Source organism: Arachis ipaensis, chromosome B03 (genome assembly GCF_000816755.2).
Source record: "Arachis ipaensis cultivar K30076 chromosome B03, Araip1.1, whole genome shotgun sequence".
Classification (NCBI taxonomy): Eukaryota; Viridiplantae; Streptophyta; class Magnoliopsida; order Fabales; family Fabaceae; genus Arachis; species Arachis ipaensis.
In genome coordinates, this window is record NC_029787.2 from 122,407,700 (window position 1) to 122,419,535 (window position 11,836).

The 11,836-nt window shown below is 32.7% G+C and overlaps 2 long non-coding RNA genes across 2 annotated transcripts; both read right to left on the bottom strand.

Moving 5' to 3' along the window:
• LOC107634694 lies at positions 2,555-3,141 on the bottom strand. Its single transcript, XR_001619034.2, has 3 exons — positions 3,046-3,141; positions 2,858-2,923; positions 2,555-2,773 (listed from the first exon to the last, which is right to left on the bottom strand). It is a non-coding gene; the product is annotated as an uncharacterized LOC107634694 (long non-coding RNA).
• LOC110269821 lies at positions 3,984-4,197 on the bottom strand. The gene is made up of 2 exons (XR_002358579.1): positions 4,120-4,197; positions 3,984-4,044 (listed from the first exon to the last, which is right to left on the bottom strand). It is a non-coding gene; the product is annotated as an uncharacterized LOC110269821 (long non-coding RNA).

The window sequence follows — 11,836 nt, forward strand, 5'->3', positions numbered from 1 at the left end:
CAAGAAGCAAGAGGTTCGACCAATTGGTTTTTCGTTCGCAAAATATTTGCGAATTTGCATCCGAATCGGAGGAGCTGACTGTAATTCTGCACCGTGCGTACGATAACATCATGGCTGAGGTGGAATCTTTAAAAGCCAAAAGGAAGGGGACATCTTCTTTATCCCACGAAGACGCCAACTTGGAATCCGTTAACGAGCTTCAAAGCCCGCCAAGGATTCGAACAAGAGGACGTCCAAAAAACAGGCTAGGTTCAAAGCTGGAGAAACAGATCGCAAATGCCACAAAGAAGAAGAAGACAAAAGTTTTAAGCGAGGTAAAAGTACTGTTCTTTAAATTTGTGGCGATTGAGTTTATTTTTCTCGTTAATAGTTTAGGTAATGTGTGTGTGTTATATTTCAGATAAACCTTTTTGATGCTGCATCAGTGGCGCATTCAAATTGCAGCCAATATCAAGGACACGTTATGAGTTATCAGTTCAGGGTACCAGCAGCAGGGGATAACTCGTTGGGTGTATAGTTTTATAGAATATGGGTGTAAAAGCACTGTTATTTTGGGTATATTTTTGTTAATTCACAATTTACATATAGACACATATATAGATACATATAGAACAAAAGCTGTAAAAATTCTCAGGTTATGGGTTTATATTTGATTTGATGTTTTTCTTCATATTTTAGTACATGTAATTCATACATTTTGAATACAGCACAGACAGTTTGGGTGTATATTTTATGCAATCTTGGGTGTATTATTAGACTTGCGTTGGGTGTAACAGTTTATAATTTGCGTTTATATATGCCTTGATTTTTCCTTCATATTTTACCACCTGTAATACAACTTTTGAATACATCACAGACAGTTTACCAGCACAGATAGTTTAACTATGGGGAAAAATATACATGGAATAGAAGTTGTTGATAAATGGCAAATATTTACATTATTTGTTCAATTTACAAACTACCAAGCAGTTGGATTACCCAGTTTCTATATCAGCAGAATTAATCTGACAAAACGGACTTAATAATACAGAGGATGGCTTCGACAGCCTTATAGCACTACTCTCTCTAATTGCCCGATCTCTCTGTGTATTCATCTCACTGAATAGTATCCAGGAAGCGTACTCCACTCTGTAGTGGTCCACCTCCTCCTACAATTAAAAAGTATATTCTGTTTAAACAGCAATATTAATTCAGTAAAGTAATACAGAGTTATATGGTTCTAAAGACAGTTACCTGTGGCCAATTATCCCATTGATACTTCCCCTTTTTGATGTTTTCCGGCTCAATTAACTCCATCCACTTCATAACGTACACAGCGCAGTCATAGCTGAAAACGAAGAAAATAAATTACAAATCTCATTTACAAAAGTTTAATGTTCAGAGTCACAAATTTATACCTTGTTTTTTGGCCTGATATTTTAACATATGGTGATTTAATTTCCTTCTCCCTCTCCCCTTTCTGCAGAGGTTCCCCGCCGGCATATGTTATCAATCTTGAAAATACGTATCCCTTAAATACGAAAACAAATCAGTAATACACCCGAATGAATGGATAAGATACACCCAACTGAATGGACAATATACACCCATCAGAACTAAAGAAATAGACCTATCTATTAAAATAAAGAAGACAGAGGCAACTTACAGTGAATTTATTAATGGCCTTTCTCTCATCGGTGGGAGCTTTTTTGTGTAGCGGGTCAAGTATTTGACATTTCCGCTTTCTTGTATTTATCAGCCATAACCACCAATGCCCCGAGTAGCAGACAGGGGCAAAAATCTGAAGGATTGCCACACGTGAACAGTGTGTTATTTTATTTTGCAAATAAGTAAATAAGCGTACTAACAAATTTAGCAAACGAAAACTTACATATGGGTGCGAAGTCAATTTTTTTCTATCTATGAAGGGAATGAAACTCGGGTAGGCTTCCACCCTGAATTCCTTTTTCGTTTTCGGTGATACGAATTCCCCGTTTGGGTGATCCGAAAGTGCCATGTACTGCAAGAATTGCGAATCAAGAAATGAAATACTAAACTTACACCCAATGGAACGTAAAAAATACACCCAAATCAATACAGAAAATACACCCAAAGTTCGGAGAAGTAACACTTACCACAATATCGGGGGGGGAGACAGTATATTTGTTCTTTAAACCTCTTTTCATTTTTGTTGTTGAGGATGAGGCAGATGGCAGATACAATCTAGAAATATATGCCAAAATCAATTTTACATTAATAAGCATTGTAATTGACTTTGGTGTAAAAAGATTAATGTTATTCTAATATTACCTGAGATTCTATATCACTTTTTGCCTGTAGGGAGGCAAGGTGCATTCTCATCAAAATGTATTCTCCTTGGCTAATCAGAGTGCACATTTCCTCGTACTCGTTAGTATTGCCATCTGCATCTTCCTTCAGTCTTGTCCCCCAGATGTAGCACTTTTGTTTCATATCATCCGTAATCTGATATAATCCCCCAGGAGTTCGAAACTTTGCAGAACTTTCTCCCCCAATCTCCCTCTGAATTTGTGAACTTGTGTTTTTTCCTTTCGCCGCGCTGCTTGCTATTCTTTGGACCAAACTGTCCAATTGTTCTATCAAATTCGCAGCTTCTGGAGATTTTTCCCTTTCTGTCTCCTGCGTTGACGCCCCCTCCTGGCTTCAATCAGTCAATCCAAGGCTGAATGATGGCACCCCTGGATCTGTTTTAGAAACATAGGATGCTGTCCGTGCCATCATCAACAGGGCAGCAGCGTCTTCTGCGTCTGGATGACTGCGTCATCATGTATAAGAATAAGAATAAGAATAAGAATATACGGATGATAAGCAAAGATTGATTTTAGTCTGATGAACTTACATTTTAGTTGGAGCTGGGGGAACCGTGGGTGTGGTCTCTTGAAGTTGTTTGGGGGTTTCAGGAGTGCTGCACAGTTACAAAAAATTAATCACGGCATAAAAGAAACTAATCACATCAATATACACCCAAACTGTTAGCTAATATACACCCAAACTCCAAACAAATATACACTCAATACTATTTCTTACGTTTCTGTAGTCCCTTCAATCTGTAGCATAGAGGTTGGTTCAAAATCTGTCTCTGTGGTTGTTTGGGATGCCGGCACAAAAACCAGAATCGGGACTCTAAACAAGAAGAAAAAGGAAAGGTTAACAATGCCTTTGAAAATAATAAGGTTATAAGGTTGAAATATTATTAGAAAACTCACATTGCAAGCGCTTCCGACGGTGTCTGTTCCCTCACAACCATCATATTCGAATCAGACGGACTCAACCTAAAATACACCCAAAGAAATTCAAGAAATACACCCGAACAATTCAAAAAGAAGACAGGCTTTGTTTTTTTGAGAACTTACATACTTGCAGTTTTTGCTTTTTTTTCCTGCCTTTTTTTTCTTGAATAAAATAATAAAGGAATTTTTTTTCTAAAAAAAATATATACAGAATTAGAAGTAGAAGGGTAATAGAAGAACAAAAGTAACGGTTATTTGAAAGAGAAATTACATGCTCTGTGACGGCTGGTTTACACTACTCTGTTATGTGTGTCCTTGAGAGGAAGGACCATCACTTCCCAAGTTCACAGCCGGTATTCTAAAACAGATTTCATGTTATTCAGACAAAATAAGATACAGGTATAAAATACACCCAAATGAATGCACAAGATACAACCAACCGAATGGACAATATACACCCAACACAACAAACTTAATATTCCAACTTATTAAACAACATACACCCAACTTGATCCACACAATACACCCAAATGGTTCCACAAGATACACCTAAATCATGATAACAAGATTTTATTAAATAATAAAGCTTCTTACGTTTCAGACGACACATAGCGACCTTCTGTCGATCGCAGGTCAGGTTGATTCTCCCTGCGAAACAAGAAACAATTATTAGCATACAAAACACAACAAAATATGAAATAGACAGCCCAGCAAGACATACCCATCTGCAGCAGATTTATCAACGTTTTGCCCTAGCCATTCATCCAGTTCGTCACTTGATATTTCATATGTCTCACTACATTCATAAAAGAAGATGTTAACAAAAATAATTACGATGATAGACGGTAATATAGCTTACGAGGTACTGTACCCGTCAAAGTATTGGTCTTCTTTAGGAGGTGAATCCTCCACGACAACTTTTTTCTTTTTTGGTTGTGTTTTGGGTGGAAAAAAAAGAGTACCAATTAGAAATAAAAAGTTAATTTTATCACAATATTATGCAAAGAAGTGCTTACTTTTTTGGTGTTGTTTTTGTTTTTTTCTTTTTCTTCTCCTTCTCTGCAGGTGATGATTCTTCGCTCCTATAAGTTAATAATAGACACTTCAGTTAATACACGAAATCTTTATAATGAAGCCAAAAGAAAGGAGTAATAATTTCAAGACATTACTCATCACTTGTTTCAGATTCTGATTCTGAATCAGAATCTGACTCCTCTTGCCTCTGCTTTCTTTTTCTGGAGTCCATTCTGAAAGGCAAACAATGATTATTTAGAACATACTAAAAATACACCCAATGTGATCAACAAAATACACCCAACTCGAAAAAGAAATTACACCCAAGTATGGTACTTACTTTTTCCCCTTTTTGATAGGGTGTTTTCTTGCTGAATCTTCTGAGTCTTGTTGAGTCTCATACTCAGAGGTAGAAGTGTCACTGTCAGTAGCTGTTTCTGTCTCCGAAGACGATGTTGGACTCGCCTTCCTTTTTTTTGTTTTTTTTATTTCTTGTTTTTTTTTCTTTTTTTCTTTTTTTTTTTCATTTTTTCTCTTGGTCTTGTCTCCGCCATCTTCACAATCCCCTGAAACATGAGATATTTTAGCTAGCAGCATTCAGGTAAATAAAATACAAGCAACATATTATGTTTACTTACCAAAATTTTTTCTCTTTCTGCAGTCATTCTTTCCACCAACTGCTCCTTAGTCCAGTTGGCAATCCAAGGCTTTGGTGGTCTTTCAGCCCTCTTCTTGCCTTTGTTTTCAGAAAGATAAAAGTATATTATCATCAGGGCAAAGAGGCAGCCATCAATTGCCTTCTTCTTCTTCTCCTGGTAGTCTGTGATGCCCTTGATAATGAAGGTCAAAACATGCCCCCCAGTTTCTCTCCGATATGCCGTCCATCTTAAAAATTGGGGCCAGGTGCACGGGCGATATTTTGTTTATCGTCGTTGGCAAAAGGAACGCCATCTGTATGTAGAGGATGAATATCCTCTTAAACATCAGGTGTTCCTCTTTGCTGCCAACGCCTATTTCCATCATTTCATCGGTAAGACTTTTGAGGGTCTTACCCTGGAATCTTCTAAAAATTATGAGTCAGATACACCCATTAATAACAGTAAGATACACCCATAGATATGAGTCAGATACACTCATTGATAACAGTGAGATATACCCATAGATATGATTTAGATAAATCCATATAGGTATCACTCATCAATTTATTTGAGTTGGTGTCTATTGGAAAGTAAAAGCTCCTTATAAATGCTTAGCAATTGAGTTAAGCTCTTGGAAAAATACTAGTACAATAACACTTTTGTATATTGTCTTTAACTTTCGCAAAAAGATTCATTGTTGTTGCAATACTCAATTCACCCCCCCTCTTGAGTAATTGTGCCTAGGTTCTACATTTTCTTGCTGCCATTTTATCTGAAACGAAAAATAAAAAGTCAAGGATATCAGTAAGATACACCCATATATAAGAGTCAGATACACCCATTAATAACAGTAAGATACACCCACAGATATGATTCAGATACACTCATTGATAACAGTGAGATATACCCATAGATATGATTTAGATAAATCCATATATATCAGTCAGGTATCACTCAAACATGCTTCAATATCAAATTAATTGAGATATCAGTAAGATACACGCATATATGAGTTAGATACACCCATTGATAACAGTAAGATACACCCATATGTAAGAATCAGATACACCCATTGATAATAGTGAGATAGATATTATTCAGATACATTCATATATATCAGTCAGATATCAGTCAAACATGCTTCAATATCAAGCCACATTATAAGTTCAAGCAGTATACACCCCCCAATCTACGAAATAAACCCCCAAAAATCAACAACAGTAGCAGGAGAACTTAGAACAAGAACGTAGAACGACGTAGAACTTAGAACAGTGTAACAAAGAAGCAAGAATAATAGCCCAGTAAACCCTAGAAGAACGACGTAGAAGAAAAGTAGAATATACAGTAATCTTAATGAACTTACGTTGAGTGTTGTTGCTTTGTTTTCTCTTCAGATTCTTCACGGAGAGTTTGATGTTGTTTTGATGGAGGTTTCGAACAACGATTTGTATATTTTGAACTTTGATTTTTGCTCGAAAATGGGAGTGTTTCCTTGTTTTCGAAGCGTTTTGAAAAATGGAAGAAGTGGAGGAAGTGGAAGAGTCTGCCATACGTAACCGTTTGTATTGAGCGCGTGATTTTGACGCGCTATGTTATGCTTCTTTATGCGCGTGTCTTCAATTTGGGCTGGGCCAACTTAGATGCTTATAAACTTGTATGTGTAGCAGGCCCGTATTTTTTATTAATCAGACATTATTGTTCTTACAATTAAACTAATCATCATGAGGGAATATTGAGAAATGAGTATAGAACAATCCAAACAGAAGGTTGAAATTACCATAAAACTTTTTTTCTTTTTCAAGAGAAAATATACCGAACGCCATTCCTAGTATACTTCCCTTTTATCTATAATGAAAATCAATATGTAATAAAATTAGGATTTAGTTGATATAGATAAGCTAAAAGACTAACAATGCATCTAGAAATTACTTTGTGCTCTGTTTTAATATATTACTAATAGATTAATATGTTTTTTAGTTAATATTTTTAAATATTATTGATTAATTATTAGACAAAAATAATAAATTCTATTGGCTCTTTAACATTATTGTTGAGTTTAAAAGATAATAATGATATTTTTTATAACAAATATATATTTGGTTGGGTTGAAAGTCCAAAAATTTGTTTGATGTAAGTGTTGTTGTACAAACCCATATGATAGCTGAAATTGACAAAATATGCTAAACTATTTTGGGATAATTGAACATTGAATGGAGTTACAAGCCGCTGCCTTTCTGATCTAACAAAAATATATATATTGAGACTCATTGATGCTGCACTATGTCCAATCTGTTCGGGTAGTGATAATTTTAAAAAATAAAGTTGCCGATCTTTAATCAAAGGAAATAAGAATTTCATAAACTATTGAAGCTAGAGCCTCATCTTCTCAGGCCCAAAAATTAATTGTGTAGCCCAAATAATAGAACCAAATGTTTGAAGTGTAGCTACTTGGACCAAGACCATAGCCTAATTCATTAGCTTCACGAAGGAAAAAGATATTTGTTGCTGGTGGAGCTTTGTCATTTCGGGTAAAGCACAGAGAAGAAAATAGAGGCTACTTTCTTCTGCTGTAAATCAATGACTGACATTGAAACTTGGGGCTAAAGCAACAAGATTAAAGATTTAGATTTGGATAATACATTAAAGAACTCATATCAATGGAACTGTTGCTGCTCATCTCTCTTCTGTGCTACTTATCTCTGTTCTTAATTCTTGATTTTCTAGTCTAAATTTTTAGAAAGAAGTAGAAGACTTTTGCTAGCTTAATATTCAATGTGTTAACTTTGTTTGCTTGGTTACCTCATACAAAAAGAGGAAAGAATCAAAGTTTAGGAAGGAGAAAAATTTTCAAATCCAAACCTAACCAAAACTTTCACTATTCAAGTCTGAAGTTTTAGAAGATATGCACGTACACTAAAGAGATCATTTATCCCAAACGAAAGGTAATATTTGAGAGTTTAAAATCTGAGTTAAGCTTATAGAATTTGAACTGTTCTACATCATCTCCTTCATGGGTTATCATTGAATATTCAGTTTTTATGCGTTATCTTTCTTGGTTTTGATTCAATGAAAAAGGCATATATGTAAGGTATTAAGAAAAAGTCATTGAGAGAAAATGCAAAGAGAGGTAACTTGGAGAGAAAAACCAATATTTATGTCATATCTCTTTTGATTGTATTTCTGTTTTGTTTCATGATCCTTAGAGGATTCCCTTATTAAGTTGGGTGAGCACTTAGTGGTTGAGAGTCGAGAGTGAACCAAGTCAAATCAAGTTTGAGTAGAAGTTTAGTTTGTTCCGGATAAGATTGGATAGAATCCTAGGAAATTGATGAATGTAAATTTTTGAAAAGATAACAGTGGTGGAGACTTTATATAAGCTATATTACACAAAATAGATGAACCAGGATATATGACTAAGTCATTTTCTCTTTCCTGCTCTGTTTCTAATTTCATTCTCTATGAGACAAAATGAAATTGTTTCCTGCATAATCAATCTTACAGTTAAAACAAAAGAATAGTTTTACTTTTTAGTTTGAGACTAAGGGCCAGTTTGGCTAAACTTTTTAAATAAGTTCTTTTGAAAAAAGAGCTTAAAATATAAAGACTTTTATTAATATTAACTTTTAAATAAGTTATTTTGAGTTTGGAAAGTTATTATGAAAGTCATAAGTTATGAGTTATGCATTAAATAAGAGTGATAAAATAGCTTTTGAAAATAGGAGAAATCATATTTTTTAACTTCTTCAAAAGCTCTTTTTTTGAAAACCAGTTTGGCTAAACTTTTTAAATAAGTTCTTTTGAAAAAAGAGCTTAAAATATAAAGACTTTTATTAATATTAACTTTTAAATAAGTTATTTTGAGTTTGGAAAGTTATTATGAAAGTCATTATTTTAAAGTTATGCATTAAATAAGAGTGATAAAATAGCTTTTGAAAATAGGAGAAATCATATTTTTTAACTTCTTCAAAAGCTCTTAAATAACTTTTTGAAAAGTTAAAGATTTATCTAAAAAATTATACCAAACACATTAATGTAACTTTCTATAAGTCAAAAATTAAAAAAAAATAACTTTTTGATGTTTCCAAACGGGTCCTAAATCCTTTTCTCTTTCTACAATCGTCGTTGCCTACCGTACCTCCTCTGAAAAGCCTCTAAACTCCGCTACAATTGTTCGAACTTCAACAACAGCTGCAGCAGCAGCAACAACAATCACTACTTATTGTGTCTTTCACTAAGTCGTCGAGTCACAACTTGTTAAATACACTAGCGGTGTAGCGTTATTTCCTCACTTCCACCGCCGCTAACAAGATGAAGTAGGCATTAGCAGAGACAGATCCACGTATAGGAGACCGGGGCAAGTGCCTCCATTAGTATAATTAATTACTTGCCCCATTATTAAAATTGTTTTAAATTTATTTTTATTTTGAATTTTAAAATGTAATTTCTATAAGTAAGTTTTAGTGACTTATTTGTTTAATTATTTAGTTTTAATAAAAAAATACAATGATCAATTTTTTTTGCGTCTTAAAAAAATACAATAATTTTATTATTCTACTTATTTATTTTTTTTAAATGAACTTTTTTAATTAAAAAAAATAAAAAAAGATAGAAGTTGAATATACTATTTTTAAATTTAAATGAGATACAAAAGATTTAATATTATAAAAAATTACTATTATTATGTAAAGAAAGTAAATATTTTTAATATTGTACTAAAAAAATAAATTCAATATACTATTGTTGATTTTATACAAATATTATTAAAATTATTATTTAATATTTTCATAATGTAAATAATAAAAAAAATAATTATAATTTTTTTTATTAAATTAGATTAATTACTATATTTTGATATATCAAATTACATGTTTTAGATTAATGTATACAATTATATTAAGTTATGTATTTGTGTGCATGCATATATGAGTATATGTGTAAAATTTTTGTCTTCATTAATTAAAATTTTTGGATACGTCACTACTGGACAATAAACTTGAAATTGTCAAATTTGAAGTTCAGAAAGTCTTATCTCTGATCCGGGTTCAAGTTCGCATTCAGGATCGAGGCAAAGGAAGTTAAGCCAAAGAGATCGTTAACGGTTGGGGAGCTTATGAGGACCCATATGAGGGTTTGGAAGCCATGAATTCCGGCGAGGCATGCGTCGCTTGGGATCTGTACTGTCCAAGTTGTTTGATTTGTGGCTTTTATTTTTTTATGATTTTTACGTGTGCTCGTCTTCTTCTTGAATGAATGCGTGTTTGTTGCAATGTAAGATGATGAATAATGGAATTTGATTCGGCTATTGAAGCTATTTTTTACTTAATTTTTGTTTATTTATTGGTTTGTTGTTTAAATTTAAGTAATTGATCTATGTATTTATTTGTTTTGTTATTGTATAAGAATGCTGATGATGAATTTGAAATTGATGGGACTCTGAAATTTCTAAAATAATTTAATTATTTTTGATAGATTTTAGGATTTAAGTAATTTTGTTTATAAAATTCTATCTTTTATAGTTATAAATTAATTTTAATTCTTTTATAATTAGATTTATTAGCGTCATCATTTTTTACGGCTAGTTCTGGTCTCTTATTCCGTGAGAAAACTATATTCTTCATTAGTTGTTGCAAACGTTAATCCTTTCTATGCAGACACGCAGATCTTAATAGTAGCTCCCAATATATACTCAATCTTTTGGATATTCAATTGGGCATGCGCCAAAACGAAGACCTAGATATCAACAATTTTAAGGGCAACCACACCTTCAAAAGAAATAACACTACAGCCCGGAGCATTGTTTATTTTTTTGGGACAACCAAAGTTAACATTTTTTTATTTCAATTCTATAATAACGGGCGACCAACTAAAGCATTTAAGTATATGGGATTACAAAAAAATAATGATCTACCTAGCAAAGTCTAGAAAAATTATCATGGCATGCAAGACCAAACTAATTATGGCTGCTTCTGTATTCAGTTATCAATTAAACTTTTTTCAAGTTTATAATTTGTTTACTTTTTTAATTAAATAGAGAGAAAACAAAAGGGTAGGTTTAATTTGGGTAATTAATTATTAAATTTTCTTTCTCCAAATTGAAACACACACAACCCGTTTAACGCGTGTCTATATGCACTACTGATATTGTTCCACGATGATAACACCACTGCCACCTAATCAGAATATACATAATTTTAAATTTTTTTTAAGCATACATCAGTGTTTTAATAAATTTTAATTATTGATCTTAATTGTATATATTTTTTACAATTAAAATCAACGATTAAAAATTACTAAAATATCAATATATCGATACACTTAAAAATTTTTCTATAAATATCCTCTCCACAAACCTCAACCTTTCTAAAGTTTTACGTTTTGGTTACTAATTCTTTTTTGCATGCGTACGAGCTCATATCTAATAAATAATTGGAAAAAAAAAAAGCATGGATGAATCAAATTTAATATTGATATCTACGTAGCTTTTGTTGTACAATGTCCATGTGTATTACCAATATCATCACCTAAATAAAATGTTAAATGTGCTTAAAGATACGGAAAAGCAAGAGCTGTGGTTGAAGAAAATTGTATAGTGAAAACTGTCTGTTTGTTGGCACATTACTATGCACTTTTGCCAGCTACATGACATGTGAGTGAATCCTTTGAATGGAAGTTTTCTATTCATAAAAGCAAATACTACCATTATTACATTATAATATTAAGAATAAAATTCCACCTCAATTCTTAACTATTTTGCTAACTCTCGTCTCGTCGATTGAAAAATAATATTACGATTCCTAATAATAATATTTTACTCTTTTCGTTAATATTTTTGTCCAAAATTAATAAATTTTACCTACGTGTTACGTTAGTTTATGAAGAATCGCAATATTATTTTTCAATCGATCAACAGTAGAATAGAAATTAGCGAAATAATTA